Below are 23124 nucleotides of genomic sequence, written 5' to 3' on the forward strand. Positions count from 1 at the left end.
TGAATCAGCCAGGCCTGTATATTTCTGCTTCTATCACTTATTGTATATGGGCCGCCTTGGGAGGGCTAAGCCTTTGGGAGAAGTAGCATTTTGTGGCTGAGGCAAACCCTGAAGGAGTTGACAGCTTGGGCAAGAAGTCCTTCCTTAAAAGGGAATCAAGGCAGCACATCCCTGTGTCTCTCAAGTCTACCCCTTTATGCTGCTTGGATCCACTCCATATATGTTCAGGAAGCAGGTCCTCCAGTATTCCAGTGGGCCTCTCATTCTGGATGAAACTTTGAGGAAGAAAGTTCGTAGAGCAAGCTGCAGTCCCTCCTACTGTATATGTTCTCAAGGCCACAGCTGATACTCATTTTTCCTTCCTCTACTCTTCATTCTAAATCCCCCTCATTCTCAGCTGCCATATCTGCTGAGCTTCAGAGATGATCTCAATTCTCTATCAGGAAAGCAGCTTCTCGATGGTATATTACTGTGATTCAACCAGTGAATTCTATGTTCATGGGCCCATTTCCACATTTACTTCGCTGTAAGAGGATGCCTGTGGTCTAACACAATGTTATATGGGATCCCATGTGGGTAGATCACTCCGTAAATCACTAGAAAAGTGGTGCTAGCTTGTGCCACGGTCAGAAAAGCAAACTTGGAATATATATCTATTACTGTTAGAACAAATACCCAGTCCTTACAGGATGGAAGTGTTCCAAGATAGTCAACTTGCCGTCAAGTGGCTGGTTGGTCTCCTTGAGGAATATTGCCACATCAGGGGCTCAGTGTTCATCTCTGTTCTGGCAGGGGGGACAATTAGAAGCAGTAGTAGCTGAATCAGCCTTTGCAAATAGAAGACCATGCTGTTTGGCCCATGTTTAACCTCAATCTCTCCAACCATGACTACTCCATTCAGTATGCTTATTGTGCCAAACCTGGGGTGGCCAATGACTAAGGTTCACTGATAACAGTGGTCTAGTCATTCTGTCTATTTGGTTGTTTAGTGCCTCTTCCCTGCTGGATACTCTCTTGTGGGTGCTAATATGTGACACAAAGATCCCACTCCACGCTCATTCTCATATGTTCTTCCATATATCTTTAGCTCAGATCTTGTTCCCAAATTCCAATTTTTCTTCTTTCAAGCTCCTGGCCAGCTAGCAGAATTTTTACAGCTGCCCATGAGTTTGTATATACTCTAACCTCAAGCCACTTCTCTGTCCATACATGGTGCCACACCTCACCCTTTGAGATGATTTTCCCTTATCATTGTTTTTCAAGGCGACTCCTAAGAAAGGCTGTTCTGCAGATGCCGTCCATTTTTGGCTTGCAATCTTATAACAAGCTGACACGTCTGAAAACCAAACTTAGGTTTTTAGCTCCTGATCTTAAGGAATCTCTCATATGACCATAAGTGTGAGCTTAGGAAGGAGCTCTGGAGCACCATTGGGGGTGACACGGGAGTCTGGGTTACCAATTTGCTTATGCCCCACTCATGACAAAAGTACATCATCCCAGATATACCAGATGCCACTTCTACCTTATGATGAAATGCTGGGCCTGCCTCATGTTATGAGTTGATGAATTTGACAGAACCTAGTTCATGGTGGGAAGTTCCAGATGCATGGTCATTTAGTGTCTCATAACTTTTCTTTTACTCATATTGGATGTCCCAAAACACCCTGAACACTAGATAACTAAAATGTTACTGATATGGAAGGCCATTGAATCTTCATAGGCTTTCTCTCCTATCTTCTGGAGCTCTTGGGTCTTACCAAAACCACCAGTGTGCTAGCCACTTCTTGTTCATCCGGCTCAATTAGCATAGTGGAGTAATAGCCATCACTCATACATTTCTCAACCTTTGTCCTGACCTTAGAGTAACAGACTTGCTTTGTTTGAGCATTTAACCTCCTCTGGAGCTTGGCCACTGTAACTATTAAGACCTAGGCCTTGTCCTTAACTTTCCCTTCTCTCCTCCTTCAGAAGATGAGAGCTCTTTATAAGCTACCAGGGAGTACCTCTGACTTTCAAAATTGACTTTCAATTGCCTGGTAACCAATCACAGCTTTTTTTTAATCCTTTTTAGGGGTACCAGTGGTGCTTAGCAATAGCCAACCCCTCCCATCATCCATATAAAAACTATTTCCTCTGTATTTCTCAAACACCTGATACCATCCATTGCATTCTTTTCCGCCAGTACAACATCCCAATTCACCACTGGTGAGAATTTGAACAATTCAATTGCCATCTGGTGCCAGGAGCTCTCTGTGCTTCCCAGACAACCAGTAATGGAGTCTCCATTGCCTGCTGGTTAGTGAGTTATCTAGCTATAAAATTTCATTTTATCACCTGTTTTCTCAGACCACTCCTGGTAACAAGTTCACAAATGAGTTTCTCTAGCAAGAGTTCTGAGAGGGAGCTTGATGTTCAAGGACCTTATTGGGATCAACCGTGCGGAAGGAAGGGAGAGGAAGCAGGATTAAGCAAAGGAAAAGTGAAACTGCTATTCAGGCCCAATAAAACCTCTTTCCACCCCATGGGGAGCTCTGGAGCATCTATAGTGAGTCAATGCTATCTAACATTCAGCTAAAATGGCTAGCCCTTTACACTCCCACCTCAATAAGCCATTGGATGTGGGCCCACCTCCCTCTCAACCACTGGGAAGGGTATACCCTGGGTAAGTCTCTCTGTGACTGAGGCAAACCCTAAAGGAGCTGATAGCTGGAGGAGGAAGACCTTCCTTGAAGAGGTGTCTGGACAGCTCATCCCCAAGTCCACTACAATTGTTCTACTGACATTAACAGAAGTGCTGGAAAACAATGCTGCACTCTCAAATTGTAATTACTCAGTTGAAAAAATTTAAACAGGTTTATTTATTGCAGAACTTCTCAGAGCTTTTATAAGGCTAATATACATTGTATTCCCTAGAGAGAAACAAAAAAAGTTTCAAGATGCTTTTATTCAGTTTATACCGTTCGGAAAAAACACTGATCTATTCTGATAGTATTTTCTTACAATGATAGACTTCCAGGTAAAGTCTTATTCCTGGGGAAAATATACGCACAATTAAGTATATCAGGAATGCACCACTTTGCAACAATGTAAAAAAATGGTTTCAGAGTCATAGAAAGAAGAAAGCTCTGGATGAAGCCATCACTCTTATGATTGTTTTTGAGGTGTGATTTTCTACTAATTAGGAATTTCCATTGAGTGTTTTATAGCTATTTACTTTTAAAGAGCTTAAAATACCAGTTTACAAAACTCACCACTCATGTTTACCCAATAAATCGGTAGTCTCTCTGAAGAAATGGATGAGAAATGAGCCCTGCTACGTTTTGGGGAAGTCATCAAAAATATTTGAAGGGCGAGAGAGGAAGTAACCAATGTCCTATACCAACTATCTCAAGTTCAGCATTACTTTGCAAAAATGAGGTTCCCCCTGTGATGTTGTATTTTAAGTGCTCAGAAGGTCTTTTAATTATACCTTGGTCTCTCGTTGTGGGAGAAGAAAAAAAGTCTTTGGTTCTTATGAAAATATTTAGGAAGTAATCCATTTTTGTTTTCTTTCACTAAGATAATCAAAAATATTTGCAATGAAAGTTGGAAACAATTCAGTAGGTCTGAACTCACTTCACCGTTTATGGGGTCACCCGCACATAGCAGTATAGTTTAGGCTTCTTTGGCTCTTCAAGAAAGGAAATGCTAAGGCAGGTTGCAGTGGATTTTCACCTATTGCTTACACTAAAACATTATATGTTAGTAAAAACAGCATCCTGTTCTGGAAATAATATGGGTATTCTGATACAACTTTACCTCCTGATGCCTCTAACTTGTCCCCGTATAGTTTACATAAGGAACTGGCTAAGTTTCAGTTTCCTCTTAAGTAAAATGGAGATTATTTGTAAGAATTAGAGTTATGTGTAAGAACTGGACACATTTATGTGTTAAATCTAGTTCCCTATCAAGCAACTCATAGACATTCAATAAATGGTGGTAGTTATTATTGTTGTCAATACAAACTTTGAGTTTATTATTCCCCCGTTTTCTTGAAATTTCTATTTGATTTTAAACTCAGACAATTTAAGTAGATAGTGATTACCTAACTCTGTTGGCTTCATTATATATATTTAAATAATGTGAAGTGCTACAATGACAAACACTATTTCCTTTGGCAAAGATCTATCTATTGCATTTTGCTGAAATGACAAATAGCTATTGCATACATGACGTCAGTGAAGCTTTTAAACAAATTGCCCTCCTGTAGTCACAAAGAGAACACCATCCCTAATGCTACAAGTATTTTTTTTTTTTTGGTAATTATTTGTAATGGAAACAGTGTAATTGGAGTTCTTACGGTGCCTTCCATAAGTGCTAATTAAATTATATGGTGAATACATGTGCAATTGATTTAAATGCCTTAAATTCTTTTAGCATTATTATGAATAAATTCACATATGCTTACAGATCCTAATGTGGTACTTTATTCCATTATCTTGAGTGGTTTGCTTTCTCTGTCTGGGATGAAAGATGTACAAAGGAAAATGTGTGGCTGTCAAATGCCCAGTGCAATGAGAAATCAATTATTCCAGGAAGTGCCATAATAAGGGTTACTAGCTTCCGGGAATATGAATTTTATAGTCTCATCTGTCCCTATTTCTTCTGAAGATGGCATAGCTGCTTAGACATAGGAGAGAAGGCAAGGAGAATTTGGGTTTGAGACAGGTTTCAGAAGATTCATGTACCCAGAAACATCCACATACATGGTTTCCAAATGCAGATGTGCAGATCCCACTGGTCTTGACAACATTTTGACTCTATTGGGACATGAAAAGGATTTTAAGTACAGTCGTGTGTTACTTAACAACAAGGATACATTCTGAGAAATGTGTCATTAGGTAAGTTCATTGTTGTGTGAACATCATAGAGAGTACTTACACAAACCTAGGTGGTATAGCCTACTACACATCTAGGCTATATGGTACTAATCTTATGGGACCACCGTCATATATGTGGTCCATCATTGACCGAAACATCATTATGCTATGCATGAATATATGTTTTTCTTAATGTTTTTCTTAAAAATCTGTGATTGTGTCTTTCCAACTTTGGAAGCAAAGGTATTAAAATGGTCTTTCCTTTATGAAATGAGAATAAGAGTAGATTTCTGTTTTGTTTTGTATTATTGTTCTTACTTGGTCAAATAAAGCACTGACAGCTCTTTATCAGTTACCTAGGTTGGTTGAGACGTTAAAGGTCTCTTAAGAAAAAAAATGAGAACCACTGATCTGTATAACAGTTGGTCCTGGCTCTGGCTTCTTCTCTCGGGAGTCCATTCTTCTTAATCCCTTGGAAGTAAAGCCTAAAACAAATCAATATTTGATTCACCATCACTGTTAGTAAATCATTTAAGAAATATTTATTTTATTTAGCTTACTATGTGGATACAATGGAGGCTATTTTCATCAAAGTGAGGTGTAAATGTGAGTTAGGTGAACTGGCTTCCCTAGTACCTCCACCAGCAATCGGTAATCATGTTAGTTTAAGGTCTCCGGACTTGAGCTCATTATAAGGAGAAGGGCACTCCATCTTGTCAGATTGTTGTTAGCACCATGGAGTCAACTCTGACTCCTAGTGATGCTGTGTACAGCAGAGCGGAACCTTGCCTGGTGTATTTGCGCCATCCTCTCACCTGCTGGCACTATATTAGTCAATGCTCTCCTGCTATTCATAGGGTTTTCATGGCCAATTTTTTCAGAAGTTGGTGGTCAGGTCCTTCTTCCTAGTCTGTCTCAGTCTGGAAGATCTGCTGAAACCTGTCCCAGGGTGACCATGCAGGTATTTGAAATACCGATGGCATAGCTTTCAGCATTGCAGCAACATACAGCTGCCACAGTATGACAACCGACAGATGGGTGGTGTGGTCCACTGAGAGTGCCAAATCTTAACTACTAGACTAGCAGGGCTGGCTCCTGTCAGATTACTTCCTGAGAAATTAATGATAGTGCTAATCGAGATAATTAACATTTATGTAGGACTATAATGTTTATAAAATATATCTATCTTATTTAATATAGAAAGTAATCCTTTAAGGTAGATTTGACTATCCTTCTTTTCAAAAGAAGTAATTAAAATCTCAAAACAGGAAAAATTAAAAAAAAAAAACAAACATCCAGCTGGTAAGTGGCTTGAACCCAGATTTTCTACCCAAATTCAAGCCCTTTTCCCTAGAGCACAGCTATGTTGATCCTCCAGTGGAACTTCTCCTACACCCAGGATGTGGGTTAAAGAGGGTGGGTACCTTCCCTTTTCCACTCAAGGGTGAAATGCTTTAGAAACTTTGGAGAAGTAAAACGCACCTATGTAGTCCCAGCTTAATTGTCCTTCATGTCTGACATCGCTGGTGTTTCTCTGTCCTTTCCCAACAGCCTCAGCGCCCCAGGTTCACAGCTCCTAGAGAAAATGGCTGCTGCCTCAGATTTCTCCTTTGTTCCTCGCGTTTGATCTGTCGCCCTGAGATACTATTATCTCTAGAGGGCAGCGCAGCAGATACCTACTGAGCGCTTTGGTGAGGACAACTGGATGACAGAGCTCTTCGCAGAAGGAATGTGGGATGCACCTGTCAAACCTTTGGACTTACGTTAGAGAAGCAATGCTGGCTAACTCCACATAGTGTTGCAGTTCTAGCTGTTCTGTCAAGTTTCTCTTTTGGCTCAAGTGAGTTTGGTTCCCTCAAGGCTAAGCGTGGTAAAGTGGGGGACATCGCAGATCCCAGATTCCCTCTTCTGCTACCCATGTATGTGGACACATACACAAATCAATTTGAAGAACAGCCCTGGACATTCCAAAGCTTCCTGAGTTAAACATGCAAAATAAAATACTGACCTTGGATTTTATTCTTAAAAGAAGATTAACACCATGCCAACTCTAATGTGCAGGACTTCAAAAGACTCTGGGAAGCTGAATGATTGAAAATATCATTTTCACTGTTTTTTTTTTTTTTTTAAGTGCCAGGGCTTGGATGTTTCTGCAAGCAGATTTTTGCATTTTGCATAGTCCTAAGCAGCTCAAAATTGAATCAGAGCAGATTTTTGCAAACCGTCATGAAGAATATGTATTTACTAGTTTTAAAAGCTTCCTGGAAGATTTAAGAGGGCAGGAATATTTCAGTCACAATCCATTAACCCCATTTATCATCCATCGAAAACGTCTAAGTATGAAACCATTTTCGATCTCCACTAACGTGCCTAGAACTGATATAACGTATCATATTTAATTTTCACACTGCATTATGTAGTTGTGTTTTGTATTTGTGCATCCAAAGATGGCAGATCTCACAAACTCAGGATCTCATTCCTGTGCAGCCAGCCAGCATGACCGAGGCTTGAGCTTTGCATCCTTTAACGGAGCAGGAATCACAGCTATGCGAGATGGCTCCTCTTAGCCTCCTGCTTGGTACACCATACAGCCTCCCTATCTCAGAAAAGGTGGCTTTGAGCATAAAATATGTAATAAGTTTGACTTATAAGTCTAACTTCAGCTCTGAAGGATATTTCTGTGTGTTCCTATTTTGGATCTTTTGGTTATTTTCCCTGTTGATTTTGCACAATGTTTATTGAACATCTATTACAGGTGACTGGGTGGCAATTGGTATAACAAGGAACATTTACCGAAAATTTACTATATTTTAGTCATTGTGCTAAATGCCTTATGGGCATTGTTTCATAGCTACTCACAACAGCTCTATGCCTTAAGCAGTGCAGATATTATCATCATAACAATTTCACATGGGAGGGAACTAAGACTCAAAGAGTTTAAATAATTTGCCCAAGGACTTACAGTTAGTAAATGTGATTCAAACCAGTTCTGTCTGACTGTGAAGCCCAGCTCCTATTCTATAAAACACGAGAAGTGCCAGAGCAAAGACTTGACGAATAAATACACCTATCACATCGATTAGCAAAACTTCTGTCATTTCATACCAAACTATATGAAAGCAGAAAAGTCAGATCAAGCCCTAAGGCAAATACGGGGGGAAAATACTAAAAAGAGGTGATTCCAATATCTGGGTTCCAAGTAAGGAAAGTCAGGAGGTCTGCAGGGGAAAGCAGAGCAAGAATATACAGGAAAGACCATAGGGGAAGCAGGAATGAGGCAGAGAAAGGGCAAAGAGAGAGGCCAGGTTTCAGACGAGGTATGGAGCAGCTTAAGGATCAGGCCTTCCATCAAGATGGGACGTCTGCAAGTGATGCCTCAATCCTTTGCTGAATCCAGGATGTTTGGCAACTCTCCTGTGAAGGCACACGCCTATTGTCAGGGGTGAGGTCCGACCAAGTGAAAGCATCTGATGTGGGTGGAGGTCAAAGAGTGCTCAACACTGCGGGGACTACAGAGGTCCTACCATTGAAACAGCTCCAGTTTGGGTGGGAGATTATAGACAGGGTTGCGCCGCACTACCTGCGTGGGGTGTGGGGCTGAAGAATGGCTCTCCTGTGCAGGGTTCAAGCTGTGTGGCCCTAACCACCCACTTAGATGTATGAGCCTTTCCTTACTCCCATTCCCAACTGGCTTCAGGCAAAATCAGTCACCTCCTCCTCTGTGATCTCAAAGCAGTGGGTATACATCTCTGTGTGGCACTTACTATGTTAGAGTAGTGTGTGTTTCACCCACTAGCTGTGAATATTCTGAGTTCATGTCCACTGAATGACCATTATTTTAAAAAAATATTGTAAGTCTACAATAAACACACTGAACAGTCTTCCCCTTAGGGACACTTTTCAAACTTTTCATGGCTATTTTTGCTTTGCCTTTGTTCCTGGTATTTCCCACTTAAGACTTGTTAGGGAATGAACGGGTGGCTGACCAGGGGAAGTGACAGGAGAGAAGGGAGGTGATACTAAGGAAGAGAAGGTGCAAACAGTTCATCTTGGGAACCCAATAGCCCACACCAGCTGGAGATGACTCAGCATCCACATGTGTGTATGGATTGCCTCCCTGTATACTGTGCTAATAAGCACGAACTCAACTCAATTTACCTGCCTAGAGCCCTCTGGAAGCATGACTGCCCCTTTGGCTCTCTGAGGGCAAGGACCCATCCTTATTTGGAACATTCTGTGTCCTTGGGCCTTCTTCCCCTGAACCACATAAGGGTTCTGCTGAAGTGGCCAAGCTTCCCAGGCAGTCATGGGAGTGGAAGCTCCTCTTGCTGGTGGCTCAGGTGAGAGCTTGCCTTAGCAGCCCTGTTAGGCAGGAAGGTTGGGAAGCATTCCCAGCATCCCCTGTATGTCCCTGTGCTTTGTTTATTTGTTTTTTTTTTTCATGTGTCTCTGTGCTTTACCATGCTTCCTAAGCCTGCCTTCTCATTCTGATTTTAATCACATGTGGGAATGGATAATGCAGTTCACTTTGCTGGACTCACAGACACTCAAGTAGATTATAAATTCCATGTCTTGAAACTACTATGATCACTGAGCTCAGCTGAGATTATGAGTTTTGTGTGCAGAGAAAGTGATAAATCTTAAACAATTAGATTTCCAGAGGATATTCTCTATGTGAAGAGTAAATGTGCTGATTGTCCAGGTCCAGACATGATAAAGAAAAGCTTTGCTGTTCCTCTGGGTGGCAAGTGGGAGGAGATGACACAAATGAGAGTAGGCATGCTTTGTGCAGAGTTCTAACTTTCCCCTTACTTGGGCTGCTTCATCAGCTTGGACTTCTCTCCCACATCTACTCTATACAGGGGAGAAATATAGTTTTGTGGTTGCGAGTTTGAGCTTTGGAATCGTGCAAACCTGAGCGTGCCAGGTCCTCCGTGTATATGCTACTTAACTTTTTGAAGACTCAAAAGTTTCCTGATCAAGAATACACGTAGTTCCTGAAGTTACTGCCTGATACACAGAAAGTGTTCAACAAATATTTTAAATTATGGGCTTAGATGTTCAAAGCCAAACCCAATTCTATCCCCCATTGACTATTTTCTTTACAGAGCTACCATGTCTTAAAGTCTATTCCAGAGCATATAAGGATGGAATATGGCCCTCAGATCCTCAGACATGCTATTTTTCTCATTCTCCTGGTTAGAAAAAATGGATTGAATTATTTCAAAAATTAACAATTAGAAGCTTTCACATAAATATCCTAATTTCTAGTTTCTTTTGAAAAGTCAGAAGCTCTGGCAAAACTTGCCACCACCATTTCCACATAGCAACAGTCACCACTAGCTCAGCAGATGCTGCCCTCCTGAGACAAGTGCGCTCTCCAGTTTGACACAGACTCCATCACTCTCTATTGTCTCCCAGAAAACAAGACCCACTGTCAACTGTCATTTATCACTGAACTCTTATTGTGTTTTTCTTTCCTTAAAGAATAGAAGATTTCTATTATATTACCCTATTTATGCAGACGAATTCATTTTTTAAAATCAACTCCCATTTTTCAAAAAGCCTACTTGGATATTGACTGGAATTGCATTGAATAGATAGATAAATTTGGGAATAATTGATATCTTAACAATATCGAGTCTTCTAATCCACGATTATGGCATATCTCTCTACTTTTTAGGTCATCTTTAAATTCTTTCAGCAATATTTTATACTTTTCAGTGTAGAGGTTATACACATGTTTATTAAGTATTTGATATTTTTTGATGCTATTATAAGTAGAATTTTATTTTTTATTTTTTATTTATTTATTTATTTTTTTTGTGAGGAGATCAGCCCTGTGCTAACATCTGCCAATCCTCCTCTTTTTTTTTGCTGAGGAAGACGGCCCTGGGCTAACATCTGTGCCCATCTTCCTCCACTTTATATGGGACGCCGCCACAGCATGGCTTGCCAAGCAGTGCGTCGGTGCGCGCCCGGGATCCGAACCAGCGAACCCCGGGCCGCCGCAGCGGAGCGCGCGCACTTAACTGCTTGCGCCACCGGGCCGACCCCAGTAGAATTTTATTTTTAACTTCATTTTCCAACTGTTTGATCATTTATATATATTGACTTCTTTATCCTATGACATTATCAAATTCACTTATTAATTTTAGTAATTTTTATAGATTCTTTAATATTTTCTATGTGAAAAAACCATGCTTTTTCTTTCTAATCTTTGCAACTTTTCTTGCCTATTACACTGGTGGGAACCTTGAATACAATACTGAATAAAATGACAAAATTGGCCATGACTGCCTTTTTCCCTTTCTTAGAAGAAAGCATTCAATATCTCTATAGACACCCTTTAATAAATGGACAAAGTTATCCTTTATTCTTAATTTGCTGGGAATTTTTATCATGAGTGGGTTTTCTCAAATGTTTTTTCTGCTTCTAAGACAATTATATGATTTTTTTTCTCCTTTATTCTATTAATATAGTTGATTGTTGTTATTGTCATGTGCTGTCAAGTTGGCTCTGACTCCTGGAGACCCTAGGAATGAGTGATGGCCACAGTGTCCTGTCCTCAACAGCCCTACTCAGCTCCTAAGACTCATGCCTACAGCTTCCTTTATGAAGTCAATCCATTGCATACTTGGCCTTTCTCTTTTCCTGCTGCCTCCTACTTTTCTTAACATTTTTGTCTTTTCCAAAGAATCCTGCCTTCTCATAATGTGCCCAAAGTAGGACAGCCTCAGTTTTATCATTTTTTGCCTCCAGCAATAGTTCAGGCTTAATTTGCTCTAGCACCCACTTATTCATCTTTCTGACAGTCCAGGGTATACTTAGAGTTCTCCTCCAACACCATATTTCAAATAAATCAGTTTTTTTTTTTCCTGTCAGCCTTCTTTGCTATCCAGCGTTTGCAACCGTACATAGCAATTGGGAATACGAGGAAGTGGATAATCTTGGCCTTGGTCTCTAATGACACATCCTTACACTTGATGATCTTTCCTAATTCTTTCCTTGCTTCCCTTCTGAGTTTCAGTCTTCTCTTGATTTCTTAGCTGCAGTCTCCATTTAAACCAATGACTGAACCACGGTAAACAAAATCTTTAACAATTTTAATATCTCCGTTGTCTAAAGTTGTGTAGATCTTCTGTAATCGTGATTTTTGTCTTCTCGATGTTCAAATGCAGAACATCTTTCTGCTTTGGCGCTTTCTTCTTTCGCTTTCATCAGAAGTTGTTTCAAGTCATTGTTGCTTTCTACCAGTAAAATGGTATCATCTGCATATCTTTGATTGTTCATATTTCTTCCACCAATTTTCACTCCTGCTTCATCTGAGTCTAGCCCAGGTCTTTGTGTAATGTATTCTCCATGCAGATTAAACAAATAGGGAGATAAAATGCACCCTTGCCTGACACCTTTGCCTCTAGGAAACCATTCTCTCTCTCCATATTCTCTCCTGACAGTGGCTTCTTGTCCACAATACAGGTTACATATCAGGGCAGTCAATGCAGAGGCACGCCCATTTCCTTCAGACGGCCCTTAGCTTTTCGTAATCTATGCAGTCAGAGGCTTTACTGTCGTCTATAAAACACAGACTAACCTGAATTTCTTTGGAGCACTCCAGTAGCCATGGGATAATTGCAATTAGATCTCATATGCCTCTCCCTTTTCAAAATCCAGTTTGGATTTTGTAGTTCACTACCTTGAATGATTTACAAATGTTGAAATTCTTGTATTATTAGAAAACTCCACTTGATCGATCGTGACATATTGTTTTTTTATATATTGTTGTATTCATTTTTCTATTTTTTAAAAGATATTTTATTATGTTTATGAGAGATATTGATACTTTATATTGTAATGTCTTTGTCAGTTTTTTGGTATAATAAAAAAATATGGGAAGTATTCCTCCTTTTCCTTTATCTGAAAGAGTTTGTATAAGATTTCTATTATTTCTTCTTTATATGTCTGGTGAAATTAACTAATGAAATCATGTGGTCTAGGAGTTATATTAATGAGAAAATTTTAAATTATGGATTCAATTTTATTCCTAAATATAATATTCAGATCTTGTATTTCATCTTTATAAGATTTGGCAAGAAACATTTTCAAGTAATTTTTCCATTCCACCAATGATATTAAATTTATAGACATAAAGTTACTCATAATATTTTTATTATTTGTTTTGTTATCTGTTAAGGTTTATGGCCCTAAAATCTGTAATAATATTCTTTCTTTTCATCTCATATGAGTATTTGTATTTTTACTCATTTCTTCCTGCTCAGGCTTGCTTGGGATTTATCAATTTCATTAATCTTTACAAAGCACCAAATTTTGATTGTTGTTTGTTTATTTTTCTATTTTATTGATTTCTTTTTTTAATCTTTATTATTTTCTCTATTTTGATTACATTCATTGAATTTCCTTTTCTTTTTAAACTTCCTGATATAAAAATCCAGAGTTTTAATTTTAAATTTATTTCCTTTTTTAAAATATACATTTATAACTATAAATATAGCTCTAAGAACTGCTTAAGCAGCATCCTCCAAATTGTTATAGGTTATGTTTGCATTATCCATTCAGTTTGAAAATTTTTCTAGGTTCCCAAGTGATTTCTTCTTTGACCCATGAATTATTTAGAAGTATTTGATAATTTCTAGTTATTTGAGAATTTTACAAGTCTCTTACTGCTATTAATTTTTAATTTAGTTACATTATGATTGAAGAACATAGTCTATAAGACTTAAGTATTTTCAAGTATATTGAGACATTTTTAAAAAAAACATGTACTCTATAATTGTTGGGTTTAGTATTCTATAAATGTAAATTAGGCCTACTGGCTCAATTGTATTATTCAGATCCTCTGTATCCTTGTATATTCTTTTGTCAACTTTGTCTAATCATTACTGAGAATATTATGTTAAAATTTCTAACTGTGATTATGGATTTATCTATTTCTTCCTTTAGTTCTGTCAATGTTTGCTTTATAAATTTTGAAGCTCTGTTTTTAGTTATATTCAAGTTTACAATTATTATATCTTTCCATTGAATTGACCCATTTATCATTATGAAATGACCACTTTATGTGAAACACTCTTTCCTTTCTTATGCTACTAACATGGCATATCATTTCCAAAACTTTCTTCGAAACCATCTGTCTCTTTATATTTAAAGTGTTTCACTTTTATATGTTTGGGCCTTGCTATTTTATCCAGTCTGACAATATCTAAACTTGAACTGGAGTGTGTGGTTTATTACATTTATGTACCAACTTGCTGTTATTTTTCTATTCATCCCAAATGTTGTAACGTTTTTAGTTCTCCTCTCTCTTTTCCTGCTATTTTTAGGTTTAATAACTTTCATGTTCTATTTTATTCCCTCTATTGGTTTTTTAGCTATACCACTTTTTATTATATTTTAGTGGTTGCACCCTTAACTTACCACAATCTTGACAGACTCAATATTGTACCAGTTCGTATGTTACTCTTTTTAACTTATCTTCACATTTGACAACTGTAAGAATCTTACAATACTATAATTCCATTTACACCCACTCCCAGCCTTTTTACCATTGTTGCATATATTTTACTTCTACTTAAAGTATAAATCCCAACTTACAATGATTTACTTCTGCTTTAAACATTCATTTGTCTTTTAAGATACATTTTCATGCTTCTTCACATGTCTGGAATTTTTTATTATATGCTGGACATTGTGGATAATATGTTGTAAGGAGGCTGGATTATGTTGTCTTCCTTTAAAGAGTTTTGATGAAAGTGCCAAACAGTTAGCCATTGATGATTAAGCAGGTAGTAACTATGAGGTATCAGAATTGGCCACCTCAAAATATGTCTCTGCCTGAAAGACACTTTGGCCCCCACCCCCACTAACTGACCAAAGGAGTTTGGGATGGGAGGCCTGCCCCAGAATAGGCCATCACCATAGACATCTCCAGGTATCTGGGAGGGTCCCTGCTAAGCCCATTCTTAGTTCTGGTTACCCTTTATAAGAGACATTTACATTTGTAAAGGAAATCTCCATTTGTAAAGGTATCTTCTTCCCTGTACCAGGAAGAAGAGGGGGATGGCCTTACCTAGAAACTTATCAGAACAGAAGGTGAACACTTAAATCTGCATGATAAACTTACCCATTGTTAACTGTGCTGTTTGGGCAATATGCTAACTGACTCCCACTAGGTTCCTATAGATAACATCTCCCTGGAATCTGTGTCACCATGGTAATGGGAGTTTGAGCTATTTTTTTCAGGAATTGAACCCTTTGTCCACTTCAGGCCGACTTGAGACCACCAACCCATCAACTGGGCCCACACAGACATGTGTCCGATAAGTGACATTTTGATGTCAAGACGTTGGAATTCCACCCTCAGGACATGTTAATGCCGCCATTGTGTGAACATGTGTCCCAGAAAGAGGCATGAAGCCTGACTACACTTGCACAGATCATTAATTACCTCATCTCTCTTCACCTCCAATCATTTCAGACCACCTTGCCCCCTACCCCATAAATATCCCTGAGTGTCTATTTTCGGGGAAGTGGATTTGAGATTCATTCTCCCGTTTCCACACTTGGCTGCCTTGTGATTAATAGACCCTCTCTCTCTCTGCAATCTTGTCTTCTGGGTGATTAGCTTTCTGGGCAGCGGGCAAAAACAGACCTGGTACAGTAACATTGAGTTAGTTTGTTTTGGCAGGGAGTTATTTTGACAAATCCCCATGAACCTGTTGAGGTTTGATTTTAGGCTTCATTATAGTTGTCTTTATTCTAGGTTGTTGTCCTTACTGCAAAGGTTTGGGCTTTCTGGTGTCTTAGATTAAAGCATGGATGTTCATAGGATCTCCCCATTTCTGTCATCACTTGTGACTCCTAATATCTTTTTTTTCATTTTCCACTCTATGGCAGCTCTTCTATGCTAGGGCTCAAGGAGTCTCACCCTGTACATGTACAGCCCAGGCCTCAGCTAAGGTCTCACGGGAAACCCCCAAGAGATTTCTGCCACCCATTCCAATATGTAGAATTCCCTTTATTCCTGTAACCTGCCCTACAGTTCTATCTGCTTCAGAAGCCCCAAAATCTCGTCTCTGTCTTCTCACCACGGCAACACCATTATGCCTTTGCTTGGGCTCCATCTTGTTCCAGGATCAGGAAACTGTCTTCCCTCAGAGATGCAAGGTAAACGTGAAGCACACCTCAGGGATTGCAGTTCTGTCTGTTACCAACGCCTGAAAACCACTGCCTTATATATTTTGTCCAGTGTTGTAGTTTATGGCAGAGAGTCAGCTTCAGAACCAGTTGCATCACGGCTGCAAACTCCCTGCATTTCTTTTTCTTTTTGACTAGTATCATGCAATATGAATTTTTTTTTAATTTCTGTATCTATAGGGCACAAACTTGTAGCAGTGTTGGAAACACTAAGTACAATTGTTTGTGAAGTCACACGGTTTATGTATCACAACTGACTATAGTACTACTAAGAAGAAAAAGAGGAAAGAATGAATTGTCTTTTTATTCTCTGAATAGAAAATAATATTACAAATGTTGTCAAATGAAGACGAAATCAAAAAGTATGCAGCCAAAATATGTAGGGGAAAAAAAGATTTTATACAAGTGTTTTAGGCAGTTGATTAATAAAAATATTTTTTTATTTTTCTGGAGTTTGTGAGTTTTGTGGTGTCAGCATTAAAAAGTTGTAATCTTTTCCTTAACAAAGGTTCACAAGATCATACAGTTTTGATGTCCCTCAAAACCTAGATTTTAGAAGTCTGAAATATCCTGTAACCTTATTAGAGTAAATCAATAGAGATCAAGAAAACAACAGAATTTGAAACAGTTTAACTTGCTCAAAACAGCATGCAATGACTTTTTCTGGGAGGGATAGAAGGGCATGGGTAGGTGATAAGAAAAGAGCAAACCAATCTATTCTATCATTTTCCCCTCCTTCAGTTTGAAGAAGGTAAGAGCCAGGAAAAAAATTTTCTTTGAAAGCTCAACCTGAATCTGGATGTATCACATGATAACAATATAGGGGGAAATCTCTCAAAAGACTGCAAGGAAAAGCAAATATTCAAAGTTCAAATTCCAAGAGAAATGGAATATACACATGTGTGCACACACATATATACATATATATTTTTTACCTCCCATTTTTAAACAATAAAAATAAATAAGTACATTTGGAGAATTAGAATAGAATACAGATTCCCAATAACAAAGATGATTCCCTCCCATCTTCCTCAAATCCCACAAACTGCTTGTTTGGAGAAGGGGGATGGGGGAGCAACAATGCTTCCATTATCTGTTAGGCTCAATTAAGACAACAGCTGTGTTCCAAAATAAACAAGAGAAGAGGCTATTTTGCATTAGAATGTATTAGGGGAACAGCACTAGGGAAGCACAGATGGCTGTAATCAGGGACATTGGAAAATTACAATTCTCTTCACTTTTCCAATGTCTGTGTGACTTTCAGGTCTCAAGAACCATATCCCTACTCCCTATCATAGTCAATTAGGAACAGAAATTTTTATCACTGCCTGCAATGATCGTGTCTTTGTAGAGCTAATCTTGTAAGGACGGGTGCCCATTTCTTTTTTGGCAATTTACAGCATACATGCTTGTTATGCATTGGAGTAAGGGGAAAAAAATTGGAGCCAGGTTCTAAAAAGATAGTTGGCAACATAGGTGTCTACGAATAAAGCACTTCTGGGCATTTAACATGGAAATGAAAATGACACTATATGATATGTTAAGGCCCAAAGCTAGCTGGCAAATTGAGAATCAGAAATCCCTCGTTCCATTCCTGGTTCAACTAGTAACTCACTTTATAAACTCTGTCGTCTGTTTCCAAGCTATTAAAATGTTTCTAATTAAAATTGCCCACTCCTCAGTATCTCTCACTTATTCATCAACTTTCCAAGGAGAGGATAAGATTCTCTAAGCTCCCCAAAAAAGAGCTAGGTGTATTCCAAGGAACAAAAGTGAATAGAGATACATGTAGAAACAACAATAACAATAAGTGTGCTTGTCTGGGTGCTAACACTTGATTTTAAATCCTCCTGCCTGGCTGAGATGGAAAGAGCTCTTGAGGCTCTGGTTATTGTATGTGGCTGTTGGGAGCTGTTGGACACTTACTAAATTTTATCCATGTAGAAGATTCATGGCGCTCAGGTGAACCTGGCAAGTGGCACGTTTTTACAGCACAGGCTTCTGTGCACATTGGCATCGTGTGCACGGAAAATCCCCATGGAAATAAAAGATTTGCTTTCTTTGTTAGAGCGGCTCTTTGGTGAGGTCTCCTGGCTGCACAATGAGATAGTCAACCTATAATGTTCAGGGGAAATGTAATTATGGTTAGTTTTAATATTAAAAAAATAGTGACATCACTAATATCCCAGCCAGAAAATACTTGCCTAATTATAATCTAAACAGAAATAGGATTGTTTAGTTTAAAACCCCAATCTGAATTGAGTGAAAGTACATTTAACCCAGTTTTGAGACATTTCAATTTTTTTTAACTTACTATATATATTTTTTGTATTTAAATTTTAAGTGTTTAGTGAAGAAATTATATAAGAAAATCAATTGTTATTTTTGGTAATGCTTAACCTTCCACTGTTATCAATGGATCTGCTACTCCATATTCAATAAAATATTCCCCCAAACCTCAATCTCACCCCAAGCACTCCCCAGAATACCTGGTTTTAATGGAACATGCTCCACCTTTGAGGACCCTGCTTCTCATACTGCCCTCTAAATTGTGACCTTGGGGACCACAGGTGGGGTTGATGTCCTACTTACTCTCTACCACTACTTCCCACCCTCTGATGAAGATTCTAGGCCTTACAGCAATACCACCCTCCCAGTCCTCACTGTTGTCCTCTATCACATCCTTGATTATGGCCTCTTATAAACTACAAACATTGGCACTTGGCCCACAACACTTTTCTCCATTCCAAGCCCTGCCATAAATCTGGGCACTTCATCATCCACGTGGATTCTCTGTCCAACACCCTGACCGTTCATTTCCTAGACGCATCATCCTGCAGTGACCTGCACAGCCACTGCATCTGCTGTGCACACTCCCTGCGTACCTTAGCCCTTGCTGTACCCTTTAACTATACCACTTTCAAAATAATTTGTTTTTCCCATCACACTATTTTCATCCTATTTACTTTTAAACATGATCACGTGCCTCCCATATAAAGAACAAATAAACAGAAACCTCTCTTGACCTACCATTTACCTCCTGATTCATCTAATACCCTGTCTCCCTATTCCCCTTCAAAGTCAAACTTCACAAGGATTTACTTGTACTCACTATCCACGCTCCACTCTAACGTGGTCTCTTCTCTTCATTGTTTTCACCAAATGCCTCCATGTCGCTGAATTCACTGGATGTTTCTCAATTCTCCTCTTACCTGATGCTCCCGACCACTTTCCCCTTCTGACAACACTCTGTTCCTTTGCTTCTGAGACATCCCATTGTCCTGCTTATCCTGCTGCTCACTGCACCCTGCCTGTCTTCCCTGACCTCTCATCCTCCTTCCCCAGGCATTAAATTCTGTAGTTCCTCAGTGCTGTCCAAGACCTCTACTTTACTCGCTCAGTAGCCTCTCCCTATAAGAATTTGTCCATGCCTTCAGCTTTAATTACTACCAATGCAATTTACTCACCAATCTTAATCCCCAATCCAGACTTGCCACTGCAGTCTAGATCAATGTATTCACCTGCTTACTTGACATTCCACTTTGCTGTCTCAACGATACTTCATTCTTAAAATGTTCAAAACCAAATGAATGATCCTCCTGCACCACTCCCCCCACATTGCATGCTAACTAACTAAATAAATAGTAGAAACTGATCCTCTTCCAGAATTTGGTCAACCCCCTAAATTTATTCTTACAATCTCCATCTTCATCATTCTGTACCCATGTCCAAGTTCTGCGTAAGCTACCTTCTAATTATCTCTCAAATATGTCTTCTCACGTCCATAGCTACCACCTTCACCATAAAACCAACCTACCAGTATCTCTTACCTGGACAACTCCACTGTAATAGTCTCCTAACTGTTCACCTTTACAAACTGTTGCTTTCTTTTAATCAGTTACTCGAGTGATCTTTTCCAAAAATAGATCATATCATACTCCCTAATACTTGAAATACTAAATGGCTCCCAATCATTGTACTGAATATAGAATAATCTCTTCTCCCCCAGTAGTCAGTTAAATTATGTTCCCTCAGATCTCCTCCAGATGTGGCACCCCTGGGAACCCTTCCCTGGCCTCCTTGACATCCCCCACCACCTGCAGCACTTTATGAAGTGGGATTCAGAAAGTTCTAAGTCAAGTTTGGGGTGGGTTTATCAATAAGCAATGAGAGAAGTCAGAAGCCTGACTCTTCCCATAAAATCTGAAAATGCTGCTGGTAGAATTCTCCCGCAGAAAAAGCTTCTGTCTCTTTCAAATGTCATCACCCTTCTTCCCCAAGAACAATAACTTGTAATTTCCAGCTTCAACAGATTGTTTTTTCCATGCCTGGCAAACATGATCTTTTTACTCATTCACAATACAGATGAAAGCAGTCAGCAAAAACAGAATGAAGAGGTCTTTCTGCCTTCAGAAAAGTGACAGCAAATATTAAATAACATTTAGTGCTCGCTGTTTCAATAAGCTCATTAGAGGTCCCTAGTCTAGCTTCTGTAGAATTACAAGGCTATAATAGAAACGTTAACCAAAAGTGCTAAACCATTTTTCAGAATGATTTGGTGTCCCCAATATTGAAGAGAATCATTTTGGAACACATTTTCACAGATCACCTTAATTCAACTTGAACTAAATTCATTTATGAGAGCTGCTGGGCTGTACATCTCAACTTATCTCTGCCTTGAATGTGCCTACGATGGATATTGCTAGAGCTGCACGGATCATTGAGCAGAGAAGAACACTCTGCCCTTTCTTGCCCTTCTCGATAATCAGAGAGAACTTGTGACTTGTTACGTGTTTCTTGTTACGTGTTTCCATAATGAGGAGTTCAGAATGGCCATTGCATGTGGCTTGGGAAGGGGCAATAGAAAATGACCTTCTGAGTCCTCTGGTGTTGAGAGCTATGGAGGATGTGGACAACAGCATGGAAGCAAACTTAGAGAAGCTGTTAGTCAGGGCTGCATTCTCTGGGTCTGGGACACACCTGCTGAACCTAGCCCCCAAACCAGGGCTGGGCAACATACTGCTCTCATCTATGCCCTACTGCCTTCAACCTGCTTATGAAGTTCAGCTTTTTTTGAGGATTCTTCAGTTATTGTTCTTTATAAAATGAAATGCCTCTCAGGTCTCTGTCCTAGGGTCTTTTCTCCTTCTATGCAGTTTTTCATTGCTTCCAGCATTTTCTATGTAGTAACAATTCCCAAATTACAGTTCTTGGTCAGCTCGCACTCCTGGGCTACAGACACAATTATTTATCTACCTACCAGACAAAAGCACTTGGATGTCACATAGGTACCTCAAATGTGACATGTTCAAATCCGAACTCAATATCTTGCCCCCAAAATTCAGCGGCTTATAATTACAAACATTTACTCTTATGCCTGTAGGTCTAAAACTTAACTATGACTTGACTAAGCTTGCCTGGGCAGCTCTTGTGTGAGCTTGGGTGGGCAGCTCCGCTTCTTGCTGCAGATCAACCAGCCCGGCTCAAGTCGTAGGTTGGGTCCAGGTCTGCAGCACAGGTGTAGATTCTGGGGCCCAGGCTGAACAGGCAAATGGCTACCCTGAGCATTTTCTTCAGATCCACATTATCGGAGTGTAAGAGCCAACCAAAACTGCACAAGGACGTTCAAGGTTCTTGCTCATGTTGCTCTGCTAATATTCTATCAGACAAAGTTAGTTACATAGCCAACTCTAACATCAGTGGGGATGGGAGAATATTTTCTCTACAAATAATTAAATCTATCAGACCTAGGCATTGTTGTTAACGATTCTGTCTCCTTTATCAATATCCTACCACCACCCCTACCACCCTCACTCCCAATCAATTACTAAACCCTGTTCATTCCACTTCCTAAAAAATTTCTAGAATCAGTGATGCAGGTCACCATTATCCCTTGTCTGGATTTCTGCAGTAGCTTCCAGCTGGCCTTCCTGGCTCCAGGCCTGCCACTAATCCTAACTCCACATTGAAGTTAGAGTGACCATTCTAAAAACACTTTATTTTTGTTATTTAGCAAGTCCATGTTTTACCTCCTACTACATGCCAGGCACTGTTCTAGGTTCTGGGGATATAATAATAAACTCAAATCCCTGTTCTCATGGAGGTTACATTTTAGTGGGGGTGGGATGGGAACAAGTAAATAAATAGATAGATGTAGATAGATGATAGGTAGATATGTAGATAGATAGATAGATAGATAGATAGATAGATAGATAACATAGTGCATTAGATATTGGCAAATACTATGTGAGAGTGAGGGAGCTGGGGGAAGAGGGTAGATAATGTTAGGGAGAAGAATTGATCTTATAAATACAGGGTAAACAAAGAAGGTCTGACTGAGAAGCTGACATTTCAGCAAAAGCTTGAAAGAAGTGAGGGGATGAGGATCTGAGGGCAGGACTGATTTAAGGAGACTGCCAGTGCATGGAGACAAGGTGGGAGTGTACCTGAAGCACAGTGGGTGAGGCGGAAAGTTGTAGAATATGAGATCAGAGAGGGTCTAGAACCACAAACATGCAAAATCTGACCCAGTTCCCCAGTTCAATTTTCTGACATAAATATTGATAAAATGCAAACTCCTTAATATGGGTTACAAGGCCATTGTTCAAGATCTTATCTCATTTACCTTTTTTTTTTTCGAGGAAGATCAGCCCTGAGCTAACATCCATGCCAATCCTCCTCTTTTTGCTGAGGAAGACCGGCTCTGAGCTAACATCTATTGCCAATCCTCCTCATTTTTCTCCCCAAAGCCCCAGTAGATAGTTGTATGTCATAGCTGCACATCCTTCTAGTTGCTGTATGTGGGACGCCGCCTCAGCATGGCCAGAGAAGCAGTGCGTCGGTGTGCACCTGGATCCAAACTCGGGCTGGCAGTAGCGGAGAGCGTGCATTTAACCGCTAAGCCACGAGGCCGGCCCCCATTTACGTTTTTAATCCCATTTCTTACCTTCACATTATAAACGCAAGCCATTGGGAACACCTTTCAGTTCTCTGAATCTACATTGTTCTATCTCAACTCAGAATCACTGAATATACCAGTCCTTTGGTCTGA

The sequence above is a fragment of the Diceros bicornis genome, chromosome 12 (genome assembly GCF_020826845.1).
Source record: "Diceros bicornis minor isolate mBicDic1 chromosome 12, mDicBic1.mat.cur, whole genome shotgun sequence".
NCBI lineage: Eukaryota > Metazoa > Chordata > Mammalia > Perissodactyla > Rhinocerotidae > Diceros > Diceros bicornis.